Source organism: Protopterus annectens, chromosome 6.part0 (genome assembly GCF_019279795.1).
Source record: "Protopterus annectens isolate FY-2018-M chromosome 6.part0, PAN1.0, whole genome shotgun sequence".
NCBI classification, from domain to species: Eukaryota; Metazoa; Chordata; order Ceratodontiformes; family Protopteridae; genus Protopterus; species Protopterus annectens.
In genome coordinates this window covers 1,142,138,127-1,142,157,987 of record NC_056737.1, presented here as the reverse complement: position 1 = coordinate 1,142,157,987, position 19,861 = coordinate 1,142,138,127, and the positions used below count along the sequence as shown (strand labels likewise).

At 39.5% G+C, this 19,861-nt stretch overlaps 2 protein-coding genes across 11 annotated transcripts in view; one reads left to right on the top strand and one right to left on the bottom strand.

The window, feature by feature from the left end:
• CCDC148 (coiled-coil domain containing 148) overlaps positions 1-16,869 on the bottom strand; it is a 2,032,828-nt gene extending 2,015,959 nt beyond the window's left edge. Inside the window, exon 1 of the mRNA XM_044073632.1 lies at positions 16,734-16,869. The gene's annotated coding sequence lies outside the window, so the exon portion shown is untranslated. The remainder of the gene's footprint in view (positions 1-16,733) is intronic.
• Positions 16,870-16,985: 116 nt separating this feature from the next.
• The window catches only part of PKP4 (plakophilin 4), a 3,210,231-nt gene continuing 3,207,355 nt past the window's right edge, over positions 16,986-19,861 (top strand). For 6 of the 10 annotated variants that reach the window (XM_044074755.1, XM_044074756.1, XM_044074760.1 and 3 more), the window contains exon 1: positions 16,989-17,110. The gene's annotated coding sequence lies outside the window, so the exon portion shown is untranslated. Of the gene's footprint in view, positions 17,111-19,861 lie in introns of all 10 variants that reach the window. The other 4 variants (XM_044074759.1, XM_044074757.1, XM_044074758.1 and 1 more) reach the window with 2 other exon arrangements.

The following is a 19,861-nucleotide window of genomic DNA, read 5'->3' as shown; positions in this document are numbered from 1 at the left end:
GGAATGGGGTAAGGTATACTCAGATAGACCTAACCCTCTCAAGCAATGTTTTTCAAGGGTCACTTGAAAAACTAGCTTGATTTCTCCGGGGATAGGGGATATGTGAAGGCTGCCAGCCTAGCTAGATAGTATTTTGAAGGCAATTCTGTCATTTGTAAATATTAATATAAGCCACAGACTTGTTCTCTTAAATAAAAAAAAATTGCATGGGATGATAACTTCAAAAATGTAACCACACTGCACTCTGCTGGAGGGAAAGCTGACAAGTCAAGCATTGTATCATTATTTGATCTCAAAACTCGAAGTGGAGATGTCTGGATGAAGGAATTATTCATATTGTTTTGAGACCAGAGTGAATTGCTAGAATTTACATGTATAATATCATTTATTGCCATGTTTCCTGACCAGGTGCAAGCTCACTAAGAAATGTAAATGTAGAGTTTCTGTCAGCCTGGGAGCCAGAGAATTAAGAATGATATAATCTCAAATGAGTCAGCAGATGTATTATCAATTTAAAGAACTTTCTCAGAGACAGAGAGACAGCATTTTGCATTTGTCTTGAGAACATCCAACTCACCAGCACTCTGCCTGTGCTCTGTATGCAAGCAGGATCTTAGACTTTAGTGTTTCTCTTAGGAATATTAGACTAATTGTTTTCTGTATTTATGTTAGAGCTATTCTACAATATTATTTTGAGCATTTTCATGCGTCTGAACTAGACTAGCATGTAGTAAGTATTATTGTCTTGTATTTGTATTATTTATTACTAAATATTTTAAACCTTTCAACTGTGGCTGTGTTGTGTAGAGATAATTTACGCTGTAGAGTGCATTGTATGTATATAGTGATACTGGCCAAGTCACTCCAATAAGCCTTAAAAAGTTCTGTCACACTTACTAATTGGGTAATATTGCACAGTAATAATTAGACAGCCTTTGATAAGGGCCTTATTAGTAGGTGATATTAGTGGTTGGTGGCAAGTGGTACTACCATGTAATCTGGGCAAAAGGGGCATAGCTGGAGAACCTGTGCCAGCCTTCCCCAGGAGTGTGTTTTTGTACACAACTCATATCTCAAAGTGTGTGTGTGCCAGCTACTCGGGCAGGGACACGAAGCACTGGTTGGACAGAGAGGGTGCTGGAGGTTTTAGCTTGACCACTAGGCTGAGATCTAGACCCTATAGCTGTGCCAGTGGGGAGTCTTATTGGGATCTGTATAGAAAGGGAGAAACCAGCCCCAGACCGACTATGATCTCTGTGTGCTCTTAAGGGAAATTGTTATCCTTCCCAATGTGGATGCCCCTCACTGGTGTTAGTGGTGAGAATTGATGCTCCTTGATTGCTGGGCCAGTGCACGGGCATCACAACTGGTCCAGTGGAGGGTTTTCACACATTAATCGGCTGGCAGTGGTGGGATCACCACATCACATATTGTGATTCAGTGGTGTGGGTATTGAACTCCTGTAGCCTGTAAACAGTGGTCCCTAAAGAAGGTGTTTGTACTCTTAAGCAGCCACACAGTAGACAGTCAGAGTTTCAGATCACAACAGTTTTATTTATTTTTTGTTAGCTTAGTCAGTCAGGGAGAGCAGGCAAGGAAGTAAGCAGAGGATTATGGCAAGCTGACAAGCAGCCAGTTGGCTGAGATGCACCAAGCCAAAGGACTGGTGCCTGCCAAGCTGACTAAAGTGGAAATGATTGCAGCCTTAACCATAGCTGCAGCACAGACCAGCAACCATGAAGACAAATGGCCTGACCTTGCAGATGTACAACTCTCAGAAAATGAACAGTTCAACTTTGCCTCAGAAGACTTAAAAATCCACCTAAAGTTAAAGAGACGAACTGGAGGACAAACATTTGAAAACAGAGTCAGCAGAAAGACTGTGCCATTTGGAAGCTGAAGAAAATGAGAGGCAGAGGCAACATGAAAAGGAAATGTTGACTTCACCGGGTTCATGGAGGTAATGGGTAAGGGAAGAACAAAACCCCAGAAACAATAAAGGTCAGCAAATTTCTTCCACAATTTACAGAGGGTGATAATTTTGAGTTTTAGTCATATGTTTGAAAGGATTTGTAAAGAGTATAATGTTAACCAAGGGCTCTGGGTACAGTTCCTGACCCCCTTGGTCCATGGTAAAGCTTTAACTGCTGTTTTTAAATTGTCTGATACTAATTGCTTAAATTATAATACAATTAAAAATCGTTTATTGCAATGCTTTAAGTTAACACCTGAAGCTTATAGAAGAAAGTTTAGTGAGCACAGATGCAAGGCAGGTGAAAGTGTGTGTGACTATAATGCTGAACTAAGCACTTATTTTCATAGGTGGGTGAGTGGATGTCAGGTCACCACTTTTGAAGGGCTGGCAGACCTTTTGGTGAGGGAACAAGCCCTTAACACTTTGCCTTAGAACATGAGAATCTGGTTGGCAGATAGGGAATACAATACCGCAGAGGAGTTGGGGAAAAAGGGAGACCTACGTTTCTGCCTTGGAGGTCTCTGCTGTTTGGGTAGATTTTTATTGAGAGCCACGGCAAAGGTGGGCGTGTGGTTTGGTGTTTTTATGTGAAGGCAGTGCTGGTGTGTGTTCTGGAGGGCTACATGTTCCATGTGGTGTGGTGCAAGTGTTGACCTTCTCCTCTTGACCAGCTATTCCGGTCTTGGCTGTAGAGTGTGTGGCTTCCAATTTCGATATACAAGTGCATCTCTCGCAAGTCTGAGTGTTGGGAAGTAACAGGAGAGGGTTGTTGATGTACATGAGGCAGTTGCTACATTGCCTCGGGATGCCCAAGTTCACCAGGTTAATAGGAGAAAGCACAGGGAACTGACCTTTAGACATGCCTGGAGGGGTGGGCATTAATAAGTACTGGAGCTGTTTCCTTGTAGAATGTTTAGTGCTGGTTGCACTTTTGTGTGCTACAATAATTGCGACAAGAAGTCTGTTGTGGTAAAGTGCTGTTCTAATAAGCTAGTAAAAGTGCAGGAGAGGAGAGAACTAGCAGATCTAAGAGAAAAATTGAAGAGCAGACTTTGGCACCTCTCAGAAGCTTACAAACAGTCCTGGATACAGCAAAACTGTATCTGGACGAGACTACTTACAGCAAAGGTGGGAAACTAGCACAAATGTGGGCTTTTAAACCAGAAAGTTGAAAGAGATGGAAAAACTGCCCAAACAACCAATAAACTAAAAGTTCTGGGCCAGAAACCACTCCTCTTGTGGTAGATAGCACCACTCCCACTGACAAGCTAGAAAGAAGGCTTCCCTTCGACACAGAAAGGCCATTTGATGCAGAGAGCTGCATCTGGTAACACTGTTTGGGTGTACCTGTTATTCTCCCAGTGTACATCCCCCCAGTGGTGCCAGTAATGAGGATTGAGGCTCTTTGATTACTGGTCCAGTGGAGGGTTGTCACATTTTTATTGGCTGGCAGTGGTGGGATCATTACATCACATATTGGAATTCAGTGGTGTGGATATTGAACTCCTGTAACTTGTAAACAGTGGTCATTAAATAAGGTGCTTGTACTCTCAAGCAGCCACACAGTAGACATTCAGTTTCATATCACAAGAGTTTTATTTATTTGTTGTTAACATAGTTGGTCAGGGAGAGCAGTCAAGGATAATGGCAAGCTGACAAGGAACCAGTTGGCGGAGATGTGCCAAGCCAAAGAACTGCGGCATGCCAGCCTGACTAAAGGAGAAATGATTGAAACCTTAACAACAGCTGCATCACAAACCAGCAACCAGGAGGCCAACCAGACTAGCCTTGGGGATGTACAACTCTCAGAAAATGGACAGTTCAACTTTGCCTCAGAGGATGTGAAAATCCATCTGGAGTCAGAGACTTGAACTAGAGGCCAAACATTTGGAAACAGAATCAGCAGAGAGACTGCAGCGTTTGGAGGTCGAAGCAGAATCAGCAGAGAGATTGAAATGTCTGGAAGCTAAAGAAAATGAGAGGCAGAGGGAACATAAAAAGGAGATGCTGACTCTTTGCCAGGGACGTGGAGGTAATAGGGAAGTGAATAACCAAACCCCAGAAGCAATAAATGTCAGTAAATTTCTTGCACAATTTACAGACAGTGATAATTTTGATAGTTTTATTCATATGTTTGAAAGGGTATGCAAACAGTATAATGTTGACCAAGGTTGCCTGGTATGGTTCCTGACCCCCTTACTCCATGGTAAAGCTGTAACTGCCGTTTCTAAATTGTCTGATACCCATTGCTTAAATTAGAATACCATTAAAAATTGAGTGTTTTAAGTTAACACTGGAAGTTTCTAGAAAAATGTTTTGTGAGCATAGGTGCAAGCCAGATGAGTGTGTGTGAATACATTGCCGAGTTAAGCACTTATTTTTCATAGATGAGTGTGTGTGTGTGTCAGGTCCCCACTTTTGAAGGGATGGCAGACCTTTTGGTGAGGGAACAAGCCCTTAACACTTTGCCTTAGAACATGAGAATCTGGTTGGCAGATAGGGAATACAATACCGCAGATGAGTTGGGGAAAAAGGGAGACCTATACCTAGCAAGCAGGGTGTGACACCCCACCACTTGACCAGTAAGCAAGGAGCCTCAATCCTCACCAGTGGGGGTGGGACACTGGGAGGATAGCAAGTACACACATAGTATTTCCAGATGCAGCTTGATGCATCAAGTGCATTTTCCCTTAAGAGCACACAGAGACCACAGTGAGTCCAGTGTTGGTTTCTCACTCTTTCTCCAGATCCCCAGTAAGACTCCCCACTATGGCAGCTGTAGAGTTGAGACCTCTGCTGAGTGACCAAGCCAAGACCTCCAGCACCCTCTCAGTCCCACTAGGGTTTTGTGTCCCTGCCCAAGTAGCTGACACACACTATCTGAGGTTTGATTTACACACACACACACACACACACACACACACACACACACACACACACACACACCTGGGAAAGGCTGGCACAGGTTTACTAGCTGTGCCCCCTTCTACCCAGACTATAAGGTTGTTTTTTATTGACACCAGTCAACTTCTGCCAGCTACCTTAAGCCCCTTAACAAAGGGTGTCTAATCTTACTGTGTAATGTTAATATTAACACAAATGGTAGTTTGACCAACAGCAGGGCTATTAGGAGTGGCCCACACAGTGTCACCAAATAAATATGCAAGTACTCTCAAAACTTAAATAGCTCTACACAGATTAGCCACAATGAAATGTCTAAATATATTTAATAATAAATAATAAAAAGACAATATATATTCACAGCGATATCAAAGTTTAAAACCACAGGAAATATTTAAAACAACTTTGCAAGAGAGTCTCAAATAAATGAAGAAAAATATCTAAACTTAGCTTCACAATATTCCTGACTGAATCTATGAGAATTACTAAAATCAAAGAACTTACTAATAGACCAAGGCAGATGTGGTGATTGGAACTTCTAGTTGTCAGGTCCAAGACAGTATACAGAGTGCTCTGTCTCACCAAGAGACTTCTCAAATTAATATCTCAATTATTACTGCTGGGATAACTTGCAGAATTACAGATTTTCTTGCCATCTGAATGTTAGTTCCCAGGCCAAACAACCACTAATGAAGCTGGCAGTATTTACCATTTACTTGCAAAAATATACAGACAAGGGCTTCTCCTCAGATCTCTGGCAGATGCTGGAAGTCATAGAACAATTGCATTCATTCATGTTTTCAAGAGTAGTAATTACTTCACCCTAAAGACAATACAGAAGGTTTCCTAGTTCAGACATGGTGTCTCTTGCTATATTGAAAACTGAAAGATGCCATATTTTATGACCTAGCTATAAAGTAATTTAATTTGTTATTTTTCTGAAGTTAACTTCCTGTATTCCAGTTTCCACTGTTAAAATATATACAATTTAACAGTTACAATAGTGCATGTACATTTCTATTCTTTTCCAGTAGAGCACACTGTGGGTACATTTCAAACAGCACTCTGCAAATATCCTTTTCAACATAGAGATGGGCCTGCATCTGTCACCCCTGGGTTTTGCATCCAGGAAGAAAGAGGTCATGGTCTCCCTCTACTCTTCCCTCATTAGGCCAATCACTGAGTACAATGCCCCATTTGGCATATACCTCACTAGTCACATGCAACAACTGGAGAGGCCGCAAAAGTATCTCACAAAGAGGATCCTAGGCCTTAAACATTTGTCCTATATGGACAGACTCAAAAAACTCCAACTATTCTCTGTCGCATATCACCTACTTGAGGCCATCTCTTCTTGACTTACAAAGCCATGTCTGAACTATCTCTGTCAGAAATGCTGCATCTAAAGAAACTCCAATCCCTCCACACCACACGCTCCACAGACCTCAACCTCATTACCACAATCAACAGAACGTGCTGGAGGGACAGGTTCATAACACAGACACTGCCCATGCTATGGAATAGACTTCCCATACATATCAAATAGAGCACCTCACTAGCTCTCTTCAACAGAAATCTTGATGAGTGGATGGGAAATACAAAAGTCACCCCCCGGGGATCACTCCAGTGGCTCTACTTGACAGAGGCACTGGAAACTAAGGTTGGGTGCCACGATGCCAGGGTAATCCTATGGGCTAGGCTTGTAAAGGTTCCAGGGCCATTAGCCTAGTACACACCTAAGTGCAATTTCTCTTAATAGCAGACAGAGACCACAGTCAGTCCAAGGCTGTTTTTTCTACCTTTCTCTAGATAGACCCCCACTGGCACAGCTATAGAGTTGAGATCTCAGCCAAATGACCAAGCTAAGACCTCCAGCACCATGTCTGTCCAACCAGTGCTTCATGTCCCTGCCCAAGTAGCTGACACACACCTGGAAAAGGCAAGCACAGGTTTATTAGCTATGCCACCTTTTGCCCAGATTATAAGAGAGTTACTACTACCACCAGCCAACTCCTTATCAGCTACTATAAGGCCCTTAACAAAGAGTGCCCAATCTTACTGTGCAATATAAACACAAATGGCAGTTTGACCAAGAGCAAGGCTATTAGGAGAGGCCCACACAATATCACCAAATAAATATGCAAGTACTCTCAAAATTTAAATATCACACAGATCAGCCACAAGAAAAGTTTAAATATATTTAATAATAAAAGAACTAGACAATGCTAAATATATATAAGCCACAAATAATAAACAAAAAATTCCAAGGATAGCTAAAGAGCTCCAATAAAAATCAGTCTTTAAAACCAAGATAGAAACATAAGCGCTTTTCTAGCAAAGTTACTTCATCAGATGCACATTACAAAGATAAAATTACCTCATTAAATACTTTAATCAGAATGTCATCTAAGATATATTGATTCTTAAAGACATAGCACATTTTTATCAAGTACTGTGTATCTAAGTAAATATATACATAAATGTGTGTAAAAATAAAAATGAGCTCATTAATATTTTTTTATATATTAATATATATATATATATATATATATATATATATATATATATATATATATATATATGTATATAATTTTTTTTTTATGAACAAAATGACAAAAACACAACTACCGACCTGGACCAAAACTTGGGTCCAATAAATATAAAAATGTAAGCCACAAATAATAAACAAAAAGAGCCAAGGATAGCCAAACAGCGCCAATAAAAATCAGTTTTTATATGTATTTACAGTGACATCGGAGTTCAAAACCACAGGAAATGTTTTAAACAATGCAAGACAGTCTCAAATAAATGATCTAGACTAAGCTTCACTATATTCCTGACTGAATCTAAGAGAATTACCATAATCTAAGAACTTACTAATAGAGCAATGCAGATGTGGTGAATGGATCTTTTAGTTGTTGTCAGGTCCAAGACAGAATACTCTGTCTGACTAACAGACTTCTCAAATTAATATCTCAAATATTACTTCTGGGATAATGTGCAGAATGACATCATTTTTGTCTTCTGACTGTTAGTTCCCATGTCACGCAACCATTGGTGAAGCTAGCAGTATTTAGCATCCCACTGTAAAAATATACAGACAAAGGCATCTCCTTAGATCTCTAGCAGATGCTGGAAGTCATAAAACAATTGCATTCCTTCATGCTTCCAAGACTAGTAATTACTTCATCCAAAAGACAATACAGAAAGGTTCCTAGTACAGACATTGACTCTTGCTATATTGAAAACTGAAAGATACCATCTTTTATCGACTAGCCATAAAGTATTTATTAATTTATTGACCTTTGTTAACCGGGTTAGTCCAACTGGGCATGTGACCCATTTTCAGTGGAGACACAAGGAGAAAAGCTCCATGAAACACAGCAATTTACAATAGAAATTATACAATTACCAAGTAGGTCTTTTAAATGTACAGTTTACAATAACAGATGATATTACTTAAAGAAAATTTATAAAGTGTTGAATATGATCAAAATTGATTTAATAGATATGTTAAACAAAACAAAAGAAGAAATTTAAAAGGCAGTATACCTGTATTATATTACAGGGTTGCAGTGTAATTACATATTTACATTACTGGTTTGATTTGTCAGTGCAGTAATTTAATTTGTTATTTTTCAGAAGTTAACCTCCTGTATTTCAGTTTCCACCGTTAAAAAATATACATTTAAACAGTTACAATAGTGCATGTACATTTCTGTTCTCTTCCAGTAGAGCACACTGTGGCTACATTTCAATCAGCACTCTGCAAATACCCTTTTCAACACACGTCTGTACAAGCAGTTTAATATACACATGACATACAGTTTTAATACATTTCTAACACTAGCATTTTGTATAAACCATTTTGATATTCACCAATGATATACAATTATTTACAAAATTCCAGCTAGCTAGGCTGGCAGTATCTCCTTTCATCACAGGGAGTCTTATTGGAGATCTGGTGAAAGAGGGAGAAACTAGCCCCGGACTGCCTGTTGTCTCTGTGTGCTATTAAGGGGAATTGCACTTGATACAGAGAGTTGTATCTGGAAATACTGTGTGTTTATGTATACACCTGTTATCCTCCCAGTGAACGTCCCCCCACAGGTGCCAGTGGTGAGGAATGAGGCTCATTGATTACTGGCCCAGTGGAGGTTCATAACAGCTGGAACCTCTGGTGACTTAATCCCAACCACTGCTAGTGAAGAATGATGTAAAAGCAAGGGGTGCATTCAAGCCCATTTCAATAATTAATTCTGGCCGCAAGAGCAAAGACAGAATATGCACTGCTGTCCTGGGTATGAGCTTCCAACAACAGCAACCAGGTTACATTGAACACAGGCCCCTTTCTCACTGTTCGCTCTTTGAACCAACGTCTTCCAGTGCTCCTTTATCCATAGCAGCCACCTTTTGCTTAACGTATTAATTCTCTCTCTTTCTTACACACACACACACACACACACACACACACACACACACACACACACGCCACGGAAGTCTGACAGAACCAGCTTTCTCATAATGCCCCAAACCCTGAATCAGGGCTAGAGGCAGCAAACTACCAACTGTTCTTAAATTAAGCCAAATATAAATACACCAACTAATACTTTTCACTGGTGGCAGGCTTAAGCAGTCTAATGAGAGCTGTACCAAACACTTTATTATCCAGCACTGTAAACAGTGATTGCACTCTTCCTAGATAAACAACAGTGCATAAATATGTAGGCCAGCCACAAGAACTTACAAGGTGAATAAATTAAATTTAAGTAATAAATAGATAATGGAATACAGATTAAAATATATATTGGATGGTACACATGGATATAAAATAAAAGGCAATAAATTAGATGGGTATCTTGAGCTTAGATTTTCCTGCAAGCATTCTAAGCCTCTGGTTACATTTTACTGTAGAAATACTGTCCCCAACAGTCTTAAATTAAACAACTTAATAAATCTTCAAATAGATACCTTTTCCAAATGGATACACCATACAGAGAAGTGAAGATAGCATCTGAGCATAGTATAGCACAGAGTTTTTAGCAGTATGTTTCCCCAGCTCCTAGTGACATCAACGCCTTGTTGCTGGACTCAGTTAGAGAAGAAAGGTAACTAGACCAGCTTCTTCTTGTCATAGCAATGTTTCTCTTTAACAATAGCTTAATCATATGAGTCCTACAACAATTGAAATTGACAATATAAGTCTGCTTCTTTTCCTTGACTCCACTCTTGCAAGCGATTAAGTGCATCAGAAACTGTAGCAATTACATCTCAGAAGACTGTTACTAGTCTTTCATCTATTTTTGTCACATTCACAAGAGAAGTCAGCAAGTCTGGAGACCTAACAAACTTCAAAGACATTCCCTGTTCTTTTATATTCAGAGACAAAAGTCATGTATTCCTAACCATGGAACAAACAGTGATTGCAGATAAACAAGATAGAAAAGAAAGAAAAAAAAATAACCTAGTTTTTTTTTAGCCTGGCATTTCAACCCCCACTGCTGCAGAACCTCAAGCAAGTCTTCAAGAGACATTATTTCAAAAAATTAATTTTAGACAAGGGTGCAGTCCCCCCCCCCCCTTATCCCAAATCTCCTCAGGATATAGCATTAGCATTGTTATTAATGCAGAAAACAAACCACAATAACATTTCCTTTGTTAGTTTCATTAAGTATGTATGTGTTTTCTTTGTAACAATTTACATTCACTCCAGCACTGCATAAATTGTTCAGTTCCTGCTTTCTCTTAAATTTCACTCCTCCTAAATATTATTCCACATGTACTGTTTACACAAATTACATTAATTTGTATGTAATTTGCACCTTCCATTTTCTAATGAACCCACTTGCAGCTATTTTACATCATAGATAATATACAATATTTCAGTTACAGTTTTAGATTTTGATTTCCATTTTCTGGTAATTCTTTTTGGCAGCCATTTGCTGTAAACTTAGGAAGTCTTTCCTATATCTTGGCAATTCAGATCCTATATCCCAGCTCAAAATAATAATTTTCATAGTTACAACCATTTGCATCTTCAACATTTCTGACAAAGTTGGGAATTTAAAATCTGCCAACTCATAACAGTCTCAAAAGTCATGTTCCCAGTTTCCTCTCTATTTCTCATCACACCTCCAGCATTTGCTATTTACTGAAGAAAAATCCTATGAGGTCTGCTTGGGCTATAAAAAATAGATTTGCAAAAATCCTAAAACTTCTGAACTTTGTTGTATATTTGGTCTTACCATAGTTTCTTTGTATATTTCCATTCTCTCTCTCCCCAGTCTTTTTCAGCCCCTTCAGACAGATTTTTATAGTTATCATGCAATATTTTATATGCCATACTAATTATCACTTTTCAAAACAGCAATGTGTTTTAAACTCAACTAAAAATAGTTTGCTTCTTCTCATCCCCATTTGAGCAATGCCACATTTTCAAAACTCTTTGCTTCAATGAAAACACTCAAACAAAAAAAACCTAAATAGGTTTTCAGGACTACCCATCCCCTTTAACTTAAAACAAGCACACAAAACTATGACCACTTTCAAAAATTGTTGACCCCTCCAGATAGGAACAGTTACCCCAAACTGCTGGATGCATCCAAATGCAATACCCAATTTAAAATTAAGGTTATCCAGTGCTAATAAAATGAGTTACAGACTGCATTCTCAATTAATGTAATTGCCATCTGACCTTTTCTTATCTCTTATGGTCACAATGCCAGGGCACTTCTATGGGCTGGGCTTGTAAAGGCTCCAGGGCCATTAGCCTAGTACACACCTATGAACCTATTACCTCCCAGATGTGGGGAAACAGTTTATATGCTTTCAGTAAACATTAACTTTGAATCCTAAAAAGTGTGCTTCCTACCTTTACATAAATTAAATTGTATGTAATTGTATTAAATGCATTAAAGTGGTATAGCTGCTTAGAAGACAACTGCTTGCATAATTTATTCACTTCCCAGAGTTTCAAATTTCTTATTTCACTGAACTGATTGTCAACATACCTTCAAATGTTAATTATATTGTACCTTATTCACTTCACTAAACACTGTTCAGTCCTTTCGTGATTAATTGTTCAGACTCGAATAGTTCTCAACTCCAATTAAAAAGCAGCTAGTGGCTTTGCAGATGCATGGAAGAGTATTAGTAAATTTCACTCAGAAAACACTATTCCGCCCTCCAGTGATTAATTGCTTGCACCTGCAGATTTCTGGTCTCCCACTGAAATCCATTGCCAAAGGAAAGAAATAGTTCTTTCTTGTATTCAAAGTCCTTGGCTATCATTTCCATGCCTTTTTTGTACCATATTTTCCAAACCCATTCCAGAATCCCAAAATCGCAACAATGCGTCAATTAACTTGCTTCTGTACAGCCTTACTTTGTTACAATGTAAAGCCGGAATGCCTTACAACTACAAAAAAGCACTTTCTTGCTTTAATAACTAACTCATAAAGTAATTATAAAACACTCTCACCTCACATTTAAAATACCCCTGAATGCATACAGGATGGGTTTACAATACAACATGCAATTTATATATTAATATTTTATATAGATATTAATGAGAACAAAAATGCATTTTATAATGGTCAATTGACAATCATCATATAGAATATGTGATGCATAATGTATGCAACTTAAAGTGTGTTGTTATAGTTAGTTTTCATTTATATAAATGAACGATTGCTTATGTCATAAATGATAATTCAATAAAGATGTTTTCGGTTAAAAAAATAAAACAAAAACTCAAGGCTGCTCAAACAGGACAATGCACTTGAGCTTCTCCATGTTCACATCAACACAGGGGAAATCCCATACCACTTCCTTGCAAGCTATAGGTCCCCCTATATGGCCCAGAAAACCATACCATGTATTTAAACTTACTGGAAGCACTTACCATCCAACCCAATACCATATTCTTGGATAGCTTTAAATTACCCCACTATTAACTGGGAATCATATAGGACACCAAATGCAGAGGCTCAGAGATTCCTGGATTTTGTAAACACAAACAAACACCCTAGACCAGATTGTCAATACACCAACAAGAAGTGCAACCATACTGGATCTGGTCCTCACTAATATGGGAAGAGTGCTGCACACCTCATAATGTAATGTCTTCTTTGGTAAGGTCAGACCACAAAATGATCTCCTTTAAAGTAAAAATAAAACCTGGAACCCCAGCTAACCCTGGAATATTCAGCAACTACTCTAAAGCTAACTTCCTACTATTAACTGATAGCCTGGCAAAATGTCAAGCCCTATAAACCCAGAGAGCACTGCTGCCTATGCAGAACTGTCCATAGAAACACTATGCAAGCCTGTTAATAGCTGCATAGAGAAGCTGTACCCACCAGGAAGTAGTACAGAACTAATTCAAAAAACAAGCCACCCTGGTGGAATCGCAACATCAATAGGCTGTATAACAGAAGGAAGAAAATCATGCAGCACCCAGTGGGATAAAAGCACTCTCAAACTAAACAAACAACTCCGAGGACAAATAAAGTACATCAAAGCTAAATCAGAGGTAAATTTGGCCCCCCAGGCCAAAGACAACCAGAAGGCATTCTTTAGCTATGTCTGCAATATCAAAGGCAATAAACAACTGTGTGCAGAGATCATTATAAATGGAGCCACCTATACCGAGCCAGAAGATATAGCAAACCTACTGGCTGACAAATTCAGCTCCAACTTTACTCCTCTCTCCCCCATCAACCTTCCTTCAAGAAATACCTTCAAATATAACAATTCCCACCATCACTACGGAGCAGGTCCTTAATGGGAACAGGTCCTCAATACTCTAAGGCCACGAACACTGCATCAGTGGGTCCAGACAATATCTCAGGATGCCTTCTAAGTAACATGAAACATGATCTATCAAGCCCTCTGGAATTGCTATTTAACTGTAGCCTCCAAACTGGCTTCATGCCTCATGAATGGAGAACAACAACAGTCATCCCTCTGCACAAAGGTGAGTCATCTACAGACCCAAAAGTGTCACTAGTCTCATATGCAAAGTCATGGAAAGAATTGATCACTTCCAGAAAAACAACCTCCTATCTGTTACACAACATGGTTTTAGAGCAAAACACAGTATTAGTACAGCTCTTGTTAGCTTTACCAACTCTATAAACCACCTTAAAAATAACAACCAACTTGTCTCTGCTACCTTTCTTGACATGTCAAAGGCCTTTGACACCATATCACATCAAACCTTCCTAAACAAACTAGCCAATTGCAACCTTTGCCCTGAGGCCCTAAATTGTTTCCATAGCTACCTCTCACACAGGCAGCAAGCTACCCTATGGGACAAACTCTTCCCCCACCTTCCCACCTCTGTAGGAGTCCCCCAAGGATCAATTCTATGACTGCTACTCTTTACAATCTTTACTAATGACCTTACAACAGCTGCTAGTCCTGCCAACATTATTCAATAAGCAGATGACTCCTCGAACATCTGCTCGGTGCCTACAGTCGAGACACTTCAAAAGAAGACTCAGACTGCTCTTACCAACATTGAAAAATACATAGCAGCCCATCAACTGATACTAAATCCTAACAAAACTAAGCTTATGGTCTTTTGAGCTCCTTTCTCACTAGCCAGTTCCTCTCAGTTTTCTCTTCCAATGGCACTAAAACAGAACCACTTGATCACACTAAACTTCTTCAGAACCACTTGATCACACTAAACTTCTTGGGGTTACCATAGATAATGCATTGAAATTTGAGGAACATATAGCTCAGACTATAAAAAAGTCCATATTAAACTCAGCACACTGTACAAAGCTAAACCCTATCTTTCACACCACATTAGACTGGCTACAACAAGAACCCACTTATCTTCACTTCTCTATTGTTCTCAAATATTCACAAACCTCCATAAAACAGAATTAAACAAACTTGAATCCTGCTATAAGAAGACAGCCAAATTTGCAACTAACTTACCCCCCCCCCCTACCAAAAAAAAAAAACACATCACTGTACTGCCCCCAAACAACTACATTGGTTAGAACACCCAAACTTACTTATGTTAAACCAATTATTAATTGCCCACCCAGTGATGTATAAACCTGATCACTGCTCAGCCCTAACTAACCTTGGCCAACCCTACAAAAACCTTAACTCCCTTAGGTTAGCTGACAAAAGTACTACTTAAAGTAAATGAATCCCATAACTCTCACGGTGACACTTTATACTGCCACAACCTTGCAAAAGTCCGGAACTCAGTCCCTCAACAAATCCTATCTATTGATCACACACAATTCTTTAAGCAGGAACTAAAACAATATTTCCTATCGTACTGGCTTGCCTATGCTCTGCTCCAGACTACCCCCCGCCATTTCTCTAATACTCTAGTCACAGCTCTCAAAATCATGTTGACAAAAAATACATATATGTATTGCTGTCGCCTCACAGTAACACGCTGTCCGGTTCGACTCTCAGAGCGTCTTCTGCGTGGAGATATACGTGAATGGGCGTACCTTCGTTGAAGGTTGTGCGTCAGGGCTGGCAACTCGGTACGTAAAAATCAACTGCCAATCATTAGCAGACCGGAGTTCCGCTGTGGCGACCCCTAACCGGGAAAAGCTGAAAGTCACAACAACATTCTTTAATGTTTATATTGTATCAATACTTTTACTGACTTGTAATTTCATTGTATGCGATTCACTACGACTTTAGGCTATTTACTTACGGTTGGGAGTATTAGAGGTGTGCATATAATTCTATGTTCAAATATACGTTATGTATTTATTTATTTTTTTTATTTCTTCGTTGTAATGAACTTGATCACACCCACCCTGATAACAAAAACCTTGCCCCATTTAATTTTCTGCGCCTGTGGCCATGTGATGTGCTTTTTTCCCCCCAATACAACATTGCAGAGCACTAAAGGCTGTGAAATATTAACTTAGCTGTTGATTGTAATGATATGTATTTATATATCACTGGCATGAGAGAATCCACCAGGAAAATATAGGTACGGTGACTCGGGACCTTATGCTAGGATTTTAATACTCTATCTGGAAACAGTTTTGTTTTAAATAATCTCTGAAGACGGCCGGGCGTCCCCACTGCAATACACTGCTGGTTTGTGGTTGGTGAACTACCGTATTTTCACATACACTCAGGTGGGAATCCAAAAGTTCCGCAAGCCTTGCACAATTAACATACCTCGGGAGAGTGTGATAATTATCGATTAAATCAGTCAGGAAGACGACATTTAACCCGTCCACGTTACAAGCAATCCAACTATATAACAGGAAAACGTCGACTAAAACGATTTTAAACTAAAAAGTACAAGTTTCAAACGTACTAAATATATTAAAATGATCGAAATATTAATGGATATGTGCGTTAGAAGTAAACAGCTGTGTTAACACGCAAGCAGCCAAAAACATTGTTGGGGAATGGAAGCCAAGTTAGGCAAGTACCTATCTATGAAATTATCAAGGCTTACAAATAAACCACCAAGTCTTCCATTTTGGAGAATACATAGGATAGTTAAAACAGCCTTCTTTGGAAACTCATAACTTTTTCGGGGCAAAAAATTAAGCCCGTTTCAAGCCAATGAAGAACCCAGTGCTAATTCCGAACGTCAGAAAAAATACTACAACTAACAATATTCTCTTGGAGTGGCGACAGTGAATAAACACAATCAAGCCTAGGCGTCCAAAGAAAGCAGCAATGACAACCTTTAGATTGTAAACATTATGACTATATTCAATACGACCAATTTCTCTTTCAACACGAAAGTCATTCACAGACTCTGACAACACCATAAATATTATATTTAACCGTATTATACAGTTTAGCGTTTGCAACAATTTCGTACTATTTTACAGCAAAGTACCTTTCATGTTTTTTGCTTTTTTTTTTTTTAATCCAAGACATAATTCTTACAAGCCGCCATAGGTAAGGTATGCATCGGTAACCAAGGTAACTGAGTTCTACCGCCATAGGTTCACTTTACAGGCGGGCACTTCAAGTCTCCCAGAGCTATCCAGGACGAGCACCAATCCGCTGCCTAGGAATCGGAGGACGTAGCAATGACGTTTGGAGTCTACGATCCTGATTCCTGGTGGAAGCTGTAGAAGCGGAGTCTGAAGGATTGCACCATGGAAGTTGGGAAGAGTATCGCGGTGGGGTGATAAACGCGTTGTGAATGGTGGGGATCACAGTGGAGGAAACACGATCTGTTATCGGTGAACTGGAGTAATTTAACACGTCGTAAGTACTCACGAATTTGGTGTATCTTGTCGGCAGGAATTTGGCGTTTTGTGGGTAGTTTTAGTAGTATGGAAAGCCGCAAAAGGAAACCAGCCAACGTCCTCAGGATGCCTGACTGAATTTCACTTGGATTCGTTTCTGCCAACATTAGTGTACTCTCTGTTTACTTGTAGTTGTGCTGTGTTGTGTGTGTAAGACACGAGGAGTCCCTCCAGGTACCCCGCTAGGTGTACCATAGGTCGGGGATTGAATGTTTGTGTTGTACTTATGTAGTTGTTTTGTCGGCGTTGCGGTCTGATTGTATGAGCTCGGTTTAGAAGGGTTGCATTTTCCTGGATTGCAGCAGCTGGGTGTTTGAAACTTGCAGGATGTGCATGCATTCCCTGCGGTTGAAAAGGCAGGTGTGCAGCAGGCTCGGATCCTCGTTTGTGCAGGAATGCCAAGAATGCCGGGATCCACACTGCAGCAGTCCGCCTTTTTAAGCCCAAACTGCAGGTCTAACAAACAGTGCAGCTGCAACTTGAACAGTTTAAGTTCTAGTGCTCTTGTTATGCATACACCTGGCTTGAGCTGGACTGCGTAGCTTAAATTGTATGTACTCGTAACAATCTCGCTGTGTCGTTCTTGGCTGTACTGCTGTAATGCTTGTGATGTGATTTTAAGGGCATATGCGATGTTTGGAGTAACGCCGGAATGAGAGGTTAGAACTGATCAGACAGTGAGATGGTTTTATTTAATGCGGACCTAGTACTTGAGAACCATGTTCTAATCCGCCTATCGCCTGTTGATTGCTGGATGTTACTACCTGCTACGGTTACTTTTTACTGGGCGTGTCGGTTTCCACATAAACTTGCATCTCATCCGTGTGTTGGTATGTTTTGTTGGTAGTGTAACGACAGCAAGTTTAATACAACATCCTGAAATACTCAGCTGAGAAAACGAAGACTCTGGCTAGTTTGTTAATAGGTTCCCAGACACTTTAACTTACCTGCATATTAGGCGAACAAAAACAATTGTCTTGGTTTCTTTTTAAGACTGAAAGAAACTGTGTTGGTGTCTAGCGTGTTTATAGTATAGTGATTTTTCTTTTACTTGGAATCCCCTTCCAGCTTGTAAGGCTTTGCTGTTTTGTATGGAGGTGTATTAAGTATACGTTTAATATATGATACATTGCTCACAAGGTTATTTTTGCCAGTGTTTGTTTCCCTCACATTTAGTTATTTTCTGTTTAATGTACAAAATGCTAATTGGAAGAACCATTTCAGTGCATTTGTATTGCAGAAAATCCTTTGCTGGCATTTTGTATGGTTTCTTCCTCTTTCTTTTTTTGCAGTGTTTAGTGTGCATGGCCTGTCAAGTTGTTAATATATTGTAGCTTATATTTTGTATCTAATGTGTGTGTGGGGGGTGGAGGTAAGTGCTTGCTAGTTCTAATTCAAAAGCAATGGAGCAGCTATGACCCAGGCCATAGACTAACACTCATAGAATACAAGGGAAAAACATGCTGATCTAATATTGTGAGCAGTGTTACAGTTTTAGGAAGTAGAGCGTGCAAAGGGTTCTTGTCAAGCCATGCCCCCACTTAACAGCAATGGAAGTTGAACACACAATGCATTTAGGACAAACAGGGCGCAATTCTGTTTTGTAAACTAGTTTCAGCCTTGCTGTGTTATTTGTAGAGCAGCAGATTATTGGAACTCTCAAGCCGGTAGAAAAATTAAGATGCTGTTTGTGGGCACATTTATTTACATGTTGAGGTTTTTTTTCTTGGAATTGGAGTACTGTTTAATTGACTGTTGGAGATAAGAAAGCTACCGAATTACCTGTTGCCTTTCAAGGACTTTAATTTATTTAAGCAATGTGTTTTTCAAGTTTTTGCCCTGACTGTATGTAGGTTGTTGTCTTTCTGTGATCTTACTGTGCAGCAGTTTGCTGGTCAAAGCTTATGGAAGCATTTACCAACTGGCTTTCTAAGGGTAGTGAAATTAAGACTAGTGTACTGCCAATATTTATGTATGAATGGGGTGGTACTTGTAGTGGGGAAAATGTAAGGGATGAGAGGTGCATAGTTACTGTTGCTGTTGTTGGAAGCTGTTTAGCTTCCTGGGTGGTGGTATGTTGATTCTCATCCTTGGGGGATAGATTAATGAATCCGTATGTTTTGTTTCCATTGATGTGTAACACAGAGGTGTTAGTTGAGCTCAGAGCTAATCGAGTAAGTCCATATTGTAATCTAGGCAAAGGTGATTGGCGATGTATTGGCAAGTATCAAGATGATATAATACTTTTATTGGTAAAGTATTCTGTGCAGAATGTAAATGTTGGTGATATGTAGACCTAGGTGGCTGTAGGATGTAACCAAGATGTTCGTGTCCTTGCTTCCTATATTGATTTTTTTTTTTTTTTTTTAAGTGCGGACTGGTGTTTGTACTGCTTGAAGTAATTGCATATTAAGGATATCTTTTTTTGTAGTTCTGCTGCTGGAGTTGCGCTTTGTGAACGGTAAAGAACGATAACATCTTTTAATAGAGTTTTTAGTCTTGGTGGATGTCACTGTGTATATGTTGTTCCAGTTGTGTGCAAGCATTATTGATAGACTTGTAAAGCTGAATATAAATCCATTATATTGTGTGATGGATAGCTAACTGGTTGTCTGACAGAACCCACACGGTTAGAGTATCGGGTGCCACTTCTGAAAGCAAAATCATTATCAGTGGTGTAGTACAGGGCTCAGTTCTGGGCGCTCTGTTA